Genomic DNA, 18,282 nt, shown 5'->3' on the forward strand with positions numbered 1-18,282 from the left:
AGTACGGAGAAGCCAATGGCACCCCACTCCAGTGTTCTTGCCTGGAGAATCCCAGGGATGGCACAGCCTGATGGGCTGCCATCTATGGGGTCACACAGAGTCGGACATGACTGAAGCGACTTAGCAGCAGCAGCAACAGTAGTGGAAGATGGAACAGTTTTGCGAAACAGGAGAAATACAAATAACAAAGCTGGCAGTATTCATAAAGTCATAAGTGAGAATTAACGAGAACTTCCATTAGGTGTGGCCCAGTAGGTTTCAGGTCGTCTGACTCCATCCATTCTGTATCAGTCCTTATCTCTCAGAGAAACTATTTATTGGCACCATCCATAAGGCACCAGCCCTCTCATTGTTCTCCAAGCTGTGTAGGATCCTATATTGAAAATATGGAGTGTTCTGATGAGCCAAGGGACTGTCAGATTTCTCTACAGGCTCCAGCAGCCGCCTGCGACCAGCTTCTGACCAAACTGGTGAACATACGGATGCAGCATCCTAGACACAGTTGAGCAGGGTACGATCTGCTAAGAAAGTGAGACACAAAGTCATCAGGAATGATCATCCTAAACAACATGGTCCTACTGTGGAGCCCAGGAAACTCTACTCAATATCCTGTGATAGGCCATAGGAAAAGAATATGAAAAAGAGGGGCTTCCCTGGTGGTCCAGGAGCTAAGACTCCACGCTCCAAATCAAGGGGCCCAGGTCCCATCCCTGGTCAGGGAGCTAGATTCCACACACCACAACAAGAGTTGGCTCAGACAAATAAATATTTTTTAAAAATATGAAAACTGTATACATAACTGAATCACTTTGCTGTACAGCTGAAATTAATGCAACATTAGAAATCAACTTTACTTCAATAAAAGAAAAAAAAAATATCCATCTGCTCTTGGCCTTGGGAGTCCAATTCCATGAAGCAATGGAATGAGGGGAGTGAATGAAAGTCGCTCAGTCATGTCCGACTCTTTGTGACTCCATGGACCATAAAGTCCATGGAATTCTCCAGGCCAGAATACTGGAGCATCTTCCCAACCCAGGGATTGAACCCAGGTCTCCCACATTGCAGGCGGATTCTTCGCCAGCTAAGCCACGAGGGAAACCCAGAATGAGGGGAAGCAGGTGATATAAGGACACATTGGGCAAATTGTCCGTCTCTGAACTTTGGTTTCTTCACACATAAATAACACTTTAAACATATTTCAAAGTTACTGGGAGATTTACTTGAAGAGATGTGAGGAGGAGGAGAATACATCTCCCCAAAATGTCCCACTTTGGATATGGGTTGTTTTGAGTTGAAGGTGATTCAGACCCAGCAGACTCAGGAGAAGCTCTTTGTCTCTCCTTTAACTGCTCAAAATAATTACATTAGGGGACCTACGCCAGGAATAGAGCTATTACCAGAGAACAGCTTTTAATCTCCAAAGGACTTGCCTGCCTGGAGGAGCAAGCAGCTGTTCACTGACCACTTGCTCTTCTCACCTCTTGTAAGTTGTCTTCCTCCCCCTTGAGGCCTCAGATCCCTACCCCCTTCTCCTTAGCTCAGGGGAGCATGTGAGCCTCAATTGCCAGACTGTCTCTGAGCCTAGGGGCTTCCCTGGTGGCACAGTCAGTAAAGACCCCGCCTGCAGCATAGGAGACCCGGATTTGATCCTTGGGTGGGGAAGATCCCCTCGAGAAGGGAATGGCTACCCACTCCAGTATTCTTGCCTGGAGAATCCCATGGACAGAGGAGCCTGGAGAGTTAGAGTCTACAGGGTCGCAAAGAGTCGGACACTGTTGCAGCGAGCTAGCATGCAGGCCCTGATCCTAGTTGCAGCGTGCGGACTGTTTGAGGCAGGCTCCCTGCGGGCTTCCCTCAAGTGGTGGCCTGCAGGCTCCAGGCCCTGTGGGCTCAGGAGCCCCGGCAGGTAGGACCTTAGTTCCCAGAGCAAGGATCTTGAACCCGCTTCCCCTGCATTGGCAGGCAGATTCTTTAGCACTGAGCTTCCTGGGAAGACTTCTGTGTATTTTACCACCATTAAAAAAAGAAAAAATTACTGCCCATGATAAATAATAGAACCCAGGTGTAGCAAACCCCAAAGCGACTGAATGTAAGTTATCATGCATTCGTTCTCCACACATACCTAAATCTGTGGGTATTCAAGTCCCTTACAGTTACCCCAGTAGCTGTAGAAGAGGAGGAACCCACTGATTTGAAGGGCCCACAGTAAAAAGAGGTTGAAATCATAAAACCTATGCTAGGGCATGATCACCAACCCTACATCATAAGCCTTATATAAGGGTGATCTCTAATATTATATGAACAACAGTAAAAATTGCCTTAGAGCCTCAAGGCACTGATCCAATCTCCCCCTACCCTTCCTTACACACACACACACACACACACACACACACACACACACACACACATACACAGCACAGATACCAGCTCCTGCTTTCATCTGTAAAACGGGTCCCTCCGGCCTCAGTCAGGAGCCGGGCTGACACCCCTGCACTCTGGGGTTGCAGAGGTCTCTTTGGGAGGATGTGAACTCAGTGCCCAGTCTCCCACAGAAGAGGGTGACCTGAGACTTACTGGATCCTTGGAGCAGAGCCTGGAGCACTGGGTCAGTCAGGGAGGCTGAGGTTAAGCCGTGCGTGGCTGGAGCTGAGACATCTCTAAAAACTGAAGCCGGGAGCCCTGAGCACAGAAGACAGTCCTTGAGCCCCTGGGTTGGTGGGGTGGGAAACACCTGCAGTGTTGTTATCAGCCCTGACTCTTCTGTGGTTACCCTCAGAGGGTAGTTCCGAGATGGTGTTTATTGTAGTAAAAATACATATAATGTATAAAGTATCATTTTAGCCATTTCAAGTGTCCAGGTCAGAAGTATTAAGAACATTCACATTTTGGGCAACCAAACTTCAGAACTTTTTTTCATCTTGCAAAACCGAAACTGTATACATTCAACAAAAACTCCCCCTTTCTCCTCCGCAGTTGTTGGCAATGGCCATTCTACTTTCTGTCTCTATCAGTCTGACCACTCTAGGTACTTCAGGGGAATCCTTCAATATTTGTCATTTTCTATCAGGCTTGTTTCACCTAGTAAAATGTCCACAGGTTCATCTATGCTGTAGCTTATTGGAAACAGGTTATATTCTTTTTGTGATGACACGTTTCTTAAATGTTTCATGCTGTTTTTGTAATTTTCGATTGGCACTCTCCCATTTGAAGTAGCAGACATCATCAATCTTTGCTAGTTACCTTCAGCTGGGGTATTCAAGGATGGCGGTGCTATTATCTGGGACTTTGTCTTTCTATCCCTACACCTGCTACAATTTTCTTGCTCTCTCTTGTGGGAGAATTCTTTTTTTCCTATTGATAAAGTTATATTTTGTTATTTGTTTATTAATATTTATGTCCATCACAATCATATACACACAAAACTATTTGATACAATCTTCAGGATTAATAACAGCAAACACGATCAACAAACAAAATGAGAAAAAAGTAATATATCAGAATTTAATGATCTTTCTCTTGTCGTGTTGAACAGAGGCTGCATGCTCTTATCTTCAAGCTTGAGCCAGACACATATTCAAATAGAGAATCTAAAGATTTGTTGATAGAAGAAAAGTGGTCCCCTGTTTTCATTAAGAATAAGCCTTGGGTACTTTAATATAAGATGTTTGCTTACATAAAATGTTTATCCTATAATGCTTTTCTGTCTCTCTGCTCTGACAACCCACCAGGCTACCTCCTGGAAACCTGTCTCTGGAATTCCAGAAGGTGGCTCTAGGGCTCCAGTCTGTGGGCACCCTCGCCCAGAGCAGGGGCCAGTTTTCTAAGCCTGCTCCTTGTCTACCCAAGCTCTCCTGGACACTGCAGGGGGAGGGTCCCACAAGGAACCCCTGGAGAGCAGAGGGAGGTGTGGGTCCAGCACTCGGGGCACTGAAGGTGCCCATGGATGCAGGAGGTAGATTCCCAGCTGTGGTGCTCAAGGAGGCATGTGGTTGGGTTCCCTGTTGAGAGCAATCCCTTTCCCGACCTTTGAAATGTTGATCGGCCTCTTTGCCAATATCCTTCCTCTCCCTCCTCATGGAGGTCCCATCTCAGCACTGTAGAGGCTGCTGTAGGGACACAGATGTTGCCAGTGGTGTCCTGCAGAACTAGGCTAACTGGACTCTCACTGGGCTCTTTCCTTTTCTGTGATGGGAGATCAGCCCCATGAGATGTTTCCTTGTGTGTGTATTTGGGGGGCTGGGGGGAAGTTTCTGCTACCTTTGCTTTGATCCTTTTTTTGGAGTGCCAGACTCTTCCATAGTGAAGGCTGACCTTCCTTGAATTTTCTCTTGTGATGTGAATCTTCCTAGGTTACTATTCTCCAGGTTACACCTCCACCCCCAGAGGGGTCTGGGCAGGTTCCCTGGCTCTGCAGGTTCTGCAGCCCATAGCGAGGTGTGCCAGCCTGTGACCCAGATACACAGACGGACAAGATTCCTCCAGGGCTCCTTGGGTACATGGAGCTGGTCCTACCACACTCACAGAGGTGCTTTTCCAACCCAATCCTGAAAATGGGCAGAAGACCTAAACAGACATTTCTCCAAAGAAGACACACAGATGGCCAACAAAGACATGAAAAAAAAGATGCTCAACATCTCTCATTATCAGAGAAATGGAAATCAAAACTACAACGAGGTATCACCTCACACCAATCAGAATGGCCATCATCATAAGTCTGCAAACAATAAATGCTGGAGAGGATGTGGAGAAAAGGGAATCCTCTCGCACTGTTGCTGGGAATCTAAACTGATACAGCCATGACAGAGAACAGCACGGAAGTTCCTTAAAAAACAGAACTACCATATGATACAGCAATCCCACTACTGACCGTATGACATAAGAAAAATAATTCAGAAAGACACGAGTACCTCAAAGTTTACTGCAGCACTGTTTGTGGTCACCAGCACATACAAGCTACCTAACTGTGATGGGTAGAGAAGATGTGGTATATGTGTACAATGGACTATCACTCAGCCACAAAAAGAAAAGAGATTGGGTTATTGGTAATGATATGGATGGACCTAGAGTCTGTCATACAGAGTGAAGTGAGAAGAGAAAGACAAATATCATACATTAATGTATATGAATGGAATCAAGAAAAACGGTACAGATGAGCCTGTATGCAGGGCAGGTATGGAGACACAGGGCGAGAGGACAGACATATGAACCAGGTTGGGGAAGGGGAGGGTGAGATGAACTGAGAGCGTAGCATTGGCATATATACACTAGTGTGTGTAAGGCTGACAGCTAGTGGGAAGCTGCTGTCTAGCTCAGGGAGCTCAGTGCTCTGTGATGACCTAGAGGGTGGGATGGGGAGGAGAGGGAAGTTCAAGATGGAGGGGACATATGTATACATGTAGCTGGTTCACTTCTTTGTGTGGCAGAAAAATTACCCCAACTTTTTCAAAAGGTGCTTTTCCTCCTGAATGGATATCTATTTGTTCTTTGTTTATTGAAATACAGTTGGTTTATAATATTAGTTTCAGGTGTATAGCATAGTGATTCAATATTCTTACAGTTACTGTATGATATCATTTTGTATGTGGAATATAAAAAAATAATACAAGTAAATGTATCAAAGGAGAAACAGACTCACAGATCCAGAAAACAAACTAGTGGTTAATGGTGGTGCAAGGGAAGGTTGTTTTTGTTCAGTCATCAAGTCACATCTGACTCTTTGCGACCCCATGGACTGCAGCACTGTCCCTGTTCTCCACTATTTCCTGGAGTTTGCTCCCAATTTGTGTCTATTGAGTTGGTGATGCTATCTAACCATCTCATCCTCTGTCACCCCCTTCTCCTTTTGCCATCAATCTCTCCCAGCATCAGGGTCTTTTCCAATGAGTCGGCTCTTCACATCAGGTTGCCAAAGAGAGGGAAGGAGGCAGGATCAAATTAGGGATATGGGATTCAGAGATACAAACTATTATACCATGTATACAATAGATAGGCAGCAAGGATAGATTGTAGAGTACACAAAATTGTCACCCTTACTGTGTAATAACTTTTTTTTTCATTTATTTTTATTAGTTGGAGGCTAATTATGTGTAATAACTTTTGATGGAGTATAATCAGTGAAACTATGCAGTAGCTATGGTGTACACCTGGAACAATTAATAATATAATACTGTAAAACAAGTCTACTTCAACTAAAAAAAAAAAATACTGGTATAACCAACAGTTCACAATTACTTACTTAGTTTTCACTAGTAATTAGAATTGCTATGGGATTTCACCAATGGCTCACTGTATAAGGAATCCACCTGCAATGCAGGAGACACTGGAGATGAGGGTTTGATCCCTGGGTCGAGAATGATCCTCTGAGTAAGGAAATGGCAACCCATTCCAGTATTCTTGCCTGGAAATCCCAGAGACAGAGGAGCCTGGTGGGCTACCATCCATGTGGTTGCAAAGAGTCGGACACAACTGAGCAACTAAGCACAAATGTTAAGAAGTCTGATTAATATGTATCATTAAAACTACTGAAATTAATAAGGAAAATATTTTTGTGTTCAAGGAAATTTTTCAAAAGTTATAAGGATGAACGTGTATTTTGTTAAAGGGAAAGGAAGTAATTTTGTCCTAAAGTGACATTAAAGTGGGGGAGGGGAGAAGCAGAACACTGAAAATCTGAGTGTAATAAAGGAAGTTATAGAAAACTTGTGGAGGATTTCCCTGGTGGTTCAGGGGTTAAGACTCTGGGCTTTCACTGCAGGGGGCCTGGGTTAAATATCCCTGGTCTGGGAACTAAGATTCTGCAAGTTGCAGACAAGGTAAAAAAAAAAAAAGAAGTTGTGCTATCTTTGAAAATCTTCCCTAAATCAAATTCCTTTACCCCCCCGCCCCAACACACAAATTTTTTGGCCATGGCAAATCTTAATTGCATTATGATGTGGGATCCAGTTTCCTGACCAGGGATGGAACTTGGGCCCCATGCTTTGGGAGCATAGAGTCTTAGGCATTGGACCACCAGGGAAGTTGCTCCCAAATAATAAGTGAAGTATTTTTTCGACCTCTAGCTAATTTGGGGATTTTTCAGTGAGCCCCTACAACATCTCAGAGAAAGATATTGAGCTCATTATAATTAGGAAAATTGGCAAATATCATTATGTGGCTATCACAGTCAAATAAGTGATGATAAACCTTATAAGGTGATATTGGAAGGATAAACATTATCAATGTCTTTTCTAAAAAACTGTATGAAATTGTAAAAAGCCTAATATGTCCCAGCATATTGTTATCAGTCATAATTCTAATTACTGTCTTGAAATATTAATTGTTATAAAAATAGCCCCAAATCTCCCCTTTTTCTTACCTCAATTGCCATTTGATTTTCCATCAACAGAGCCAAACACCTCACTTCTGGAATTACCATCTTACATAGGTTATGTAAGGACTCATCCTGCGTTTTATTTCTCTACTTCTTTGCCAAGCATAGCTTTGACTAGATGGACCTTTGTTGGCAAAGTAGTGTCTCTGTTTTTTATTTTTATTTTTTTGGTTTTTTTTTAATTTTTATTTTTTTATTAGTTGGAGGCTAATTACTTCACAACATTTCAGTGGGTTTTGTCATACATTGATATGAATCAGCCATAGATTTACACGTATTCCCCATCCCGATCCCCCCTCCCACCTCCCTCTCCGCCCGATTCCTCTGGGTCTTCCCAGTGCACCAGGCCCGAGCACTTGTCTCATGCATCCCACCTGGGCTGGTTATCTGTTTCACCATAGATAGTATACATGCTGTTCTTTTGAAATATCCCACCCTCACATTCTCCCACAGAGTTCAAAAGTCTGTTCTGTATTTCTGTGTCTCTTTTTCTGCTTTGCATATAGGGTTATCGTTACCATCTTTCTAAATTCCATGTATATGTGTTAGTATGCTGTAATGTTCTTTATCTTTCTGGCTTACTTCACTCTGTATAAGGGGCTCCAGTTTCATCCATCTCATTAGGACTGGTTTAAATGAATTCTTTTTAACAGCTGAGTAATATTCCATGGTGTATATGTACCACAGCTTCCTTATCCATTCATCTGCTGATGGGCATCTAGGTTGCTTCCATGTCCTGGCTATTATAATACACTGTCTAGGTTTGTCATAGCCTTTCTTCCAAGAAGCAAGCATCTTTTAATTTCATGGCTGCAGTCACAGCCCACAGTGATTTGATATATCCCAGTAAATTGTTATCAGTCATAAGTTATCTTTAAATTTAATATATTATCTTAAAATTCTGTGTTATGGAAATAACCAAAATTCTCTTTTCTTTTTTCTTACCATGGTTGTTATTTAATTTTTCATCAACAGAGCCAAACACCTCAGCTCTGAAATTCCCATCTTACATAGGTTATGTAGGGACTCATCCCGTGTCTTATTTCTCCACTTTGCCAAGCCTTTAGAGGGTTAGAGGGAAGGTTAGGTGACTTTTCCAGGCTCACATGGCCAGTAAAGTGGGGAGGCATGGGGTGGGGGGAGAGGAATGTGTGAAGCCTGGAGGGTGTCCATGTTGTACCTCTGTCCCTGGAAAGACAACAGATCCTCGGTCATTTCCCCAAACCCCTTCCTCACCTAGCTGCCCTACTCACAACCACTCACTGACTCCCTGTGGGACCCTCCCATTTTATGAATATTAGGGGAATAACCTGTTAATGATTTGCTCTGTCTCCTGCCCTGCTTCAGCCAACTGTTTAATCCTCCTAGCCAATCTACACCAAGAATAATCATTTAAAAAATCCTTCACGGCTTTCCATGAGATGCCCACCTACATCCATCACTTCATGATTTTCATATGAAAGTGAGATCCGATCAAGGGAACACCTTCTCATCTCACAGAACCCTTTCACCACCTCCCCTCTTCTCTCTCCTCTTCCCAATTTCTCTCTGTATTTATCATCTCCTGCAACACGATACAGTATGCACCACTCATAGATCAGACATGGCTTTAAAGTCCAATTTTCCATTTTAATTAGTTGAGCAAAAAATTTTTTCCCCATATACATACTGTACATTGACTGTGATAACATCTGCTAAATAAAATTTTCTCCCTCTTGGGGCACATAAAACATTACATATACATGCGATTCTTTAATTATATGTCTCATCTCCTATAACCAAACACATGGTATTTCAGATATTTCACTCTACTTTAGCTGGTCATTCCCACAACTCTTACACAAAGTATGGTTACCTGCATTTCCTTCCAGGTCAGAATCTCTGTGTTTTCACTGGAAATAGGCCTAAGAAGGTGCTTCTTATACGCCCATTGATACTTTATTACTTCCTTTAGTTAATAGGAACTATTAACTGAGCTCTGGTGGCTCAGATGGTAAAGCGTCTGCCTACAATGCGGGAGACCCGGGTTCAAGCCCTGGGTCGGGAAGATCTCCTGGAGATGGAAATGGCAATCCATTCCAGTCTTCTTGCGTGGAAATTCACAAAGAGTCAGACACGACTGAGCGACTTTACTTTCACTTTTAATAGTTAATAGTTGTACTTTCTTTGTGACAATTGATCTTGCTACCCACTTATGAAGCATGTGCTTTTCTGTATACATATTATGTTTTGAAAGGTTTACTTTAAAATTATTCAACAGTAAAGTCATTTTATCTGCTGGCAATAAGCACATGGCTGTCACTGCATTTCACCCTCAGGCTCCACAGAGGCTCAAAGTCACCCTTGAACGGGAAGATGCCGCCAGTGTGTGAAGGATTCCACACAGTATCAGTTTCTTATGGTTAACCTCATTCATCATTGGGCATCTTTTGGTCCAGCATTTGGGAGGTGGAGGCTGGTGACAGTTGATCATTGATCTCTTGCAAGCTGTGTTGGATCCCATAGTCAAAGTATATGGCAAATCCTAGTAGGGAAATGAGATGATAAGAAGGAAAAATAGGTGCTCTCCTCACTTAAAAATCCCATTAGCCCTCCTATTACAGTGTCTGACACAGTTTCTGGGAGAGGTAGAAGGAAGACACTTGGGTTCAGTCACTCATTTTCCAAAGAAGGCACTTACCAATCACCATCCAGATGCCAAGTAGGACCCAGGTCCCAGTGTTCATCTGTATCAACAAGTAGACATTCACAAAGATGCTCACCAGTGGGACGACAGGCAGAGCAGGGACCTGTGGGCAGAGTCAGTGCATCCCTGGACATATCCCAGATGTCTGAGAAGGAGACCCAACCCATATGTGTCAGAAGGCTCCCATTCTACTCAGGCTGAGTGTTCAGTGACTACTAAGTTTGTGTACATAAAGCACTGAGTGTGGATCAAGGAAGAGACCAGTGGTTTTAGCAACTCCTGTCATTCCTGGTCCAGCGAAGGATGCTTAGACCTCAAAGCATGCAGACCTCCTTCACTTAAGGTGGACACTGTGGGCACATGAGGTCACCTACCTTGAAGTGAAGAGCAGTGGGGTCCTGAGGCTGCTCCAGATGATGACCGTGAGCCCAGTGATGAGCAGCAGCAGCAGCACAGCCACTGTTGTGAGCACGGGGTCTCCAGAGAACACCCGGCTGGGCCACTGGGCCAGGATCAGGCTCAGGATTATCAGCAGGAGAACTGCAGGGGTCAAGGTGGAGAACAGGCTGGCCTCCAGAAGACAAAGACGTCAGGACCTCAGATCACACCCCCTTCCCCCATGCTGCCCACATCAGGAAGGGCCATTGTATCTCCAAGACTCCTCCTCAATTGCTCAAAACACACTGCCTTCTCCATGGTGCCAATCGCAGAATACAGCCAAAGAGAAGTCCCACTGCTCACCAAGCAGGGAGGCACATCCATAGACAATCTGGCCAGATTTCAGAGTGAGGATGGTGCTGGTAGGGAACCACAGAGTCTTTAGAGTCCTTGAAGTTCCTGCTTCCGATGCACATTCCCAAGGACTTGCTTCCCATTGTGAAATATCTATTTCATCATCTTTTTTCTCATTCTTGCTGTAATTCTGTTCTGGTTGATACCTGAATTAGAAATATCAAGGCAGTAATAATGGTAGCCCCTACTCATCCAACATCACCCAGACTAATCCGTCATTTCTCAACTTAATGATAGCAGGACATTTAGAAGATAGCAGGAAGGAAGAAGAGAATTATCTCAGCATCGATTCCCATGAGTCAAAGACCTGCAGCCAAGGTGGAGAGAAGCCTTACCTAGGACAAGGACTGAAAAGACCACCAGGAGTAAGCAAGCAGGGTCCCAATTGACACAAGGTACACAAGATCGATCAGCTCCAAGAGAAGAGCCAGGACCGCTAAAATCAGGGCACAAATGAGGTGGGAGAAGAGAGTGAGACTGTGGATACAAACAAGTTAAGAAAATTGATCAAAGAAGGAGTGGATTTTGTTTATACACCTGCAAGCATTCCAGAAACCAAGATGGCCCAGATGGGGGTTCCTCTGCTGCCATGGAGTCGGGCAAGTCCCCGGAAAAGGAGCCCATCCTCTGCCATTGTGTAGATCAACCGAGGCAAGGTGAACATGGTACCCAGGAGGCTGGGAGAGGAAAAGGAAACATGTGAGGACGTGGAGAAGCAGGAGAGACCAGGGCTTCTCTTCCCTGTCTTCCTGGGGTCAGATGTCTTTTCCTGTTGTCTCTCAATCCAAGGGCTATGATCCCTGATAATCCCACAGTGGGTGGATTAAAAACTGTGACACTGACCTGGATGTAAGAGCACAGAGGGTGCCAACAGCCACGACGTATCTGGCAGGGTTCCACCTGACATAGAGGAAAGCCTGCAGTAGTAGGGCACCATGAGGGTGAGGGCCGCTGAGACACCAAAATACGCCAAAAAGCCAATAAATATCGTGATCATGATGCCCAAGGGGATGGAGCGACGCGGAACTTGGGCCTCTTTCCCTGCAAGACGGGTGGCGTACAGGGTCAGTAAACACACTAGAATGAAAGCACAAAATCCAATTTCCCCTTGCACCTCCAAACGCAGTGTAACCTTCTTCCAACCCCTGCGCCCAAGGGCAGCCCAACCTGCCCAGACCCTCGATAAGACATCCAGCGACCGTGTTACCTGTCGTAGCAATGACATCAAAGCCAACAAAGGCATAGACACACTTTGCTGCTCCCTGGAGAATCCCGTCAAAGCCAAAAAGGCAGAAACCCTCCAGAACCCAGAGGGCTCAAGCTGTGTTGAGAGGAGTAAGAAAGAACGTGAGTGAGGTGTGTTCACCCATCTCCACTGGACTCTTCAGTTAACTTCACAAGCCCTGGGCCCCAGGATTCGTATCATCTAGATCCGTCAGCCCCAAAGTCGTTAGTCCCCACTGTATTCCCAGCTCTGCATCAAACACACAGGCATTACTGTGACCAAGAGCACCGTCCTAACCTATAGGTGTCACTGGATCCAGACATGGCTACTCTGTAGTCCTCTTCCATGAGCTTCCAGTTGTGCAGTTCTCCCTTAATGAAGCCAGAGAGGATGGTGAAGCTGAGAACCAAAAGGTTCAAGCCAGTGAACACTTTGTTAACCAGGATCAACTCATGAGCTCCCAGAAACAGTAGTCCTGTGGGGGAACATGGAATAAGAGACATCCAAAATAACTAAATCCACAGAGACAGAAAACGGACGAGTGGTTGTCAGAGGCTGGTGTTTGTGGGTGAGTGGAAGGTGGACAGTCATCGCTCAGTGTGTACAGGTTCCCCTTTACTTGCAACGAAAAAATTTGGAACTAGAAGCAAGTAATGGTCGTACAACAATGTGAAGGTACTGAAAGTGAAAGTTGCTCAGTCGTGTCTGACTCTTTGCGACCCCATGGACTTAGTCCATGGAATTCTCCAGGACAGAATACTGGAGTGGGTAGCCTTTCCCTTCTCCAGGGGATCTTCCCAACCCAGAGAGCAAACCCAGGTCTCATTGCAGGCAGATTCTTTACCAGCTGAATTACAAGGAAAGCCCAAGAATACTGGAGCGGGTGCCTATCCCTTCTCTAGGGCATCTTCCTGACCCAGGAATTGAACCGGAGTCTTGAAGGTACTCAGTGCCACTGAATTGTCCACTTGGAGATGGTTAACTTCTTACTGTGGCAACCATCCCACAATAAACCAATCAATCAAGTCACACTTTGCCTATCTTAAAATTATATAATATTGCAGTCTCAATTATATCCCAATAAATCTGGGGCGATATAGTGAAATAATAATAATAGTTAATTTTGTGTTAATTTCCTCTCAAACATCTTCAGTCTCAGTACACGGAAGAAACTTATAAGTCTAAGTAAACGATTATCAGGTGGGGGTGATTTTTATCTCTCAAGAGACTCTTGGTAAAGTCTGGAGACATTCTGATTGCTGTAATTCAGGAGGTGGGCTTCACTATTTTCTAGTGAGTAAAAACCAGGGTTGTGGTGGTTTAGTCGTGAATCATGTCCGACTCTTGTGAGCCCGTGGACTGTAGTCTGCGAGGCTCCTCTATCCATGGGATTCTCCAGGCAAGAATACTGGAGGGAGTTGCCATTTCTCCAGGGGATCTCCCCGATCCAGGGATCAAACCTGGGTCTCCTGCACTACAGGCAGATTCTTTACTGTCTGAGCTATGAGGGAGAAACCAGGGTTGCTACTCAATATTTTACAATGATTGAAAACAAAACCTACAATGAATAGGGCAGTACTACACACACACACCAAAGAATGATTTTACGCAGAATATCAATAGTACCAAAGGTGGAAAACCATGGTCTATGTCTCTCTTGCCTTTCTGTCTCTCCTGTCCCAGACGCTTCATTCCAGGCTTAATCCGCCCACCATTCTGGAGCCCCTAGCCGTCTGCACCCCAGCTCCCCTCTTCTATACCCTACTCTGCCCGTTCCATCACTGAACCCTGTCTCACCTGTAAGAGCAGCACCAGGCCCATTGCAAAAAAATCTGCGTATGTGGCCAGGAAGTAGGGCACGTTCAGAGAGAAAGTTCCCTGGAATGCCCGAGACATGTGGTTCCCAATCAGCTGTCAAAGGCGGCGCTCCAGGCCCTGGAGGTGGTGCCTGCAGCAGCAGAGGAAGAAACGCTCATCAACAGACATGAACTGAACTCCTGCCGTGTCTTTAATAACTGCAAATCAGTCAATGTGATACACCACATTAGCAAGTGGAAAGATAAAAGCTATATGATTATCTCAATAGATGCAGAGAAAGCCTTTGACAAAATTCAACATCCATTTATGATATAAACTCTCTAGAAACCAGGCATAGAAGGAACATACCTCAACATAATAAAAGCCATATGTGATAAACTGCTGGGAGCCGGCACACGAGATCCCACACATGACAAGGTCATGAGGGAGAAAACCTGACAGGCAAGGCGGATCAGGTTTTCAGGGGTTTCGAAAAGCTGCCTCTGGTGCTCACCTTAAAGATGATATCTGTCTTTCTGATGCCTGCCTCAATAGACTACTCCCTAATTTCTGTGACACAGGCAGAAGACCTTCCCCGATCTCTTCCCAAATAAGAATCAATTTAGAACTTTAATCAATAAGTTTCCCAGGTGGTGGTATTTTATGAGATTATCCAGGGTGAAAGGAGTGTTTTAATTTAAACTCCTTTGCTGGTAGTTTGTTAGCCAAATGCATTTATGCCCTTGGTACTAATATGCATGATTGCTTATAATACCCTAATCATAAAATAGCATAAATAACCTGATTATATAAAAGCCCTAATAGACATAGAGCATTTTTGAGGGGTGAAGGAGTCCTATTAGAAAACATAAGAAAAATTATTCTAAAGGTGGTTATTGGGTTGACATTTGCTTGCTGTGTTTTGCTTGCTGTGTTTTTGCTTTTAATGTGCTAAGGTTGTGTTATAGAAACCATTGTTAATATAGTTAAAGATCTAGAGAAATAAGAACTTAGCCCTAGTGTGGTAACAATGAGATGGTTGTTAATTGTCAGCCAGGAGTGCTAGGCAGAGGCTGCCTCACCAAAGTCGCAGAGTCAGTGTGGGGTAAACTTCTTAGATAAACGCAACTGACAACTTCTGCAGAAGGATTAATTTTTGTGTTAACAAGGTTATACTTCTACTCTGTACTGTTGCCCTATGAGACTGCTACCTTTCAGTTAAGGTCACCAGAGAAACAGAAAATAGGTTTACATTCACCTGACTTGCATAAAATGTTAATAGGCCCCAAGGCCAGAAGATAATGTACAAGACCCTCATAAACAAAGAAGTATGCAGAAAACATCCTGGTTTCGTGAAGAACAAGCTGATGTAATGTTAAACTATCTTCCCCTTAGAAATGTACTAATTTAGGGTATAAAAGCCACGGTAAAAAATAAAGCATTGCCAGACTCTGCCAGACCCTGCAAACACCCCCGTCTGGTCATTCTCTCTCTCTCTCTCTCTTTCTCTCTCTCTCCCTCGCAGACTTGGCCCTATCAAGGCTGGTCTCACGTCTCTCGCCGACGCCGTTCATCCTGAGGGTACCCCCTGGATCCTGCTGAGGCTGGACCCCGGCAAGTGGAGCCACGAACAGGGAACCCGAAGGTAATCCCCCCCATTGTTCAGTCTTCGGGACGGCTAGGACCCCACTAGGGCACCGCGGGCCCCCCCGCATAAGATAGGCAGGGTAAGGAAAGTGGATAGGAACCCCACTAGGACGCTACAGGCCCCCCTACATAAGAAAGGTAGGGTAAGAAAGGTGGGTACGTTTCAGGTTCTTTCCTTCTTCTCTAAATTAAGCCTCTTCCTTTTTTCTCTTTTTTTCTTCTTCTAATTAGTAACAAAAATGGTAAGAGTGAGTCAAAAGAAAGACAGCTTTTTATTGGAATCATAATGCAACTCCTTAACCGCAGAGAAATTAAAGTTAAAAAGACCAGTGTTCAGTCCTTTTCTACCTTTGTCCAAGAGCAATGTCCTTGTTTTCCAGAAAAGAGCAGTTCTCCTGGGTTCCCTTACCCTCCTGCTCTCCACCCGGGTGCCCTCTCCCAATAAAGTCTCTTGCTTTGTCAGCATGTGTCTCCTCGGACAATTCATTTCCGAGTGTTAGACAAGATTCCAGTTTCGGGCCCTGGAAGGGGTCCCCCTTCCTGCAACAAATGGCGACTCTGGTGGGGACTCTTCTTCACTGAGACTGACATCCTGACCACTCGGGGTACTCAGAGGCCAGCTTGCCTGCCAGTGGACCAGACCCAGCGGCCGCAACTGGGACCCTTTTGTCCCTGGTCTCCTCCTGACACAGACAACTGGCCAGAGTGCCCTGACCGGTAAGAAACAAGAGACTTTATTGACCTCTCTCCCCTTCCCTCTCTATGTCCTCTCCTTAGCCCTTCCTATCCTTCCCGTTTTTCTAATCCCCCAGTCCTGGACGCAGGAATTTGGTCGAAGGGCCTCAGCTTGAGCTGAGGATTGGAGACTAATCACCTCCTCTTGGCAGAGAACTCGAATTCCGGTAGGGCCGAGTTCCAGTCCTCCCTTCTCTGGAAGCCCAGGGAAAAGTCCCGTAACGCCTGGGTGTCTGCAGGTGGCAGGAGACGCCTGTAAGGCCACCCCTTTTGTCCCCCTTTCCCACCTCCTCCTTCTTTTCCTTTCCTCCTCTTAAAATCTTTGAAGACATCTGAAGTTCTGTGTCTCTATAGAAAGTTTTCTGAGAGACTGTATTCTTGTATTTAAGGGAGTGTCTGATGAGGACTGCCAGGTTTATATGTGTGTGTTTTAACTCTGTGTTCTGTGTTGTGATTTCTGATGGCCATTTTGCTTTTTGTTAGAACTTGATTTTCTTTCCCTGTGCCTTGAGACCAGGGCTCTCAGGAACACTTATCTAGACCATCTCTAAATCCTGAGACTGAAGGAAAAAGGGAAAAAGCCTTTAAAATTTTTATTCATTTCAACTTTTTAATAAACTAGTAAATTTTATATTGTAATATCTAATTCATGATCAAACTTAAAAAATGAAGCTAGATCTTACACTGTGTCTGTCTAAATATGTCTTGGTATGTCTTTGTCTCTGGGTGATATTTTTTAGGTTAATTGGTAAATAAGCTCTATTTAATTGGCTTAAAAAAAAGGTAAGTGCTTACAAATAAAATAATTCTAAATTAAACAATAAATTCCACATTCAGGTAAACTGGAAAATATTCAGTATTAAATACCTGATATTAATGTTTGTTTGTTGACCTATCTAATATAGACATGTCTTAGAGTAATTAACATCAAGCAAAATATTTTCATTATGCCTAGGTTTATTAGAAGTTAAATATTGTTATATTGTAATATCTGTTACAAGTTTGTCAACAAGGAGAGTACCTCAAGTAAAGAAACTTCAAAAAAATGTAAATGAGATAGGAGTTTTTAGATAAACTATTAAAAATCATCATACTTTAGAAATGTCTCTCTAAAAGAGTCCCTTTAGATTCTGGTAACCTGAATTTCTAGGGTTGTGCTAAATTAAGTGACAGATTTATTGAATAGCTAGATCATTAAAAAATAATAATAAGATTCTGAAACATTCATTACTAAACACTGATTTCCCTTTACAGAAAAATTAAAGAATTTGGGACTACAACTGAATAATGTTTGATGCCATCCTGAGATGTTCGCTAGAAATGTTTTAGAAATTATCACTGGTATTTATGTTCACCAATCTATAGAATGCTAATATAAAGGTAAATTCTTGGTTGCTTAAGGAAAGTAAGATGTGTGTCTTCACTAAAGAAGGTATGAAAAATGAAGTTACATTTTATAAAAAAAAAAAAAAAGAGGGGGAAGTAACTCTGACTTACAGGTGGCTGTTTCAGGATGGGAGAACAAAGTAATGGGTACAGAAAGTGCTAAAAAGGTTTGATGGAAAGTGCAAATATATTATTTCACAGTGATCTATATGATTCTACCTGACAGAGTACTATAAACCCTTTTGATATTCATTGACAAAACTGCCTAAATAGCTTGACTTCTAGGTGACTTTGGGATGCTTCAGAGGGCCCCTGAGACATCCTAAAGAGCTATTAAACTACCTGAGTTCATTTGACATATTAAATTGCATGGGAAGTATTGTTGGAGGAGTGATAAATCTTCTCAGGTTATATTGTATGGTTGATGTTACTTATATGGATATCCTAGAAATTACGTGAAATTCATGAAAATCTGATATGTCTTGGTAAAATGTTGTCAGTTATAATTGTAGTTATCACGTTAAAGTGTTACAAGTCACAGCAATGACCAGGCTACTTTGTCAATTACAATTTAATTGGATTTTAAACATGCCTTGTATGGTTTCACTCTCATGCCTTAAAAAAAAATACTGCTAGTTCAAGATT

At 43.6% G+C, this 18,282-nt stretch overlaps 2 protein-coding genes and 1 pseudogene across 2 annotated transcripts in view; all 3 read right to left on the minus strand.

Moving 5' to 3' along the window:
- The window catches only part of LOC122421234 (cationic amino acid transporter 3-like), a 214,225-nt gene that overhangs the window by 149,476 nt on the left and 46,467 nt on the right, over positions 1-18,282 (minus strand). The window lies entirely within an intron of this gene.
- The window catches only part of LOC122420188 (cationic amino acid transporter 3-like), a 183,137-nt gene that overhangs the window by 23,736 nt on the left and 141,119 nt on the right, over positions 1-18,282 (minus strand).
- Positions 9,785-14,048, minus strand: LOC122421238 (annotated as a pseudogene).

This window comes from Cervus canadensis, chromosome 18, assembly GCF_019320065.1.
Source record: "Cervus canadensis isolate Bull #8, Minnesota chromosome 18, ASM1932006v1, whole genome shotgun sequence".
Classification (NCBI taxonomy): domain Eukaryota; kingdom Metazoa; phylum Chordata; class Mammalia; order Artiodactyla; family Cervidae; genus Cervus; species Cervus canadensis.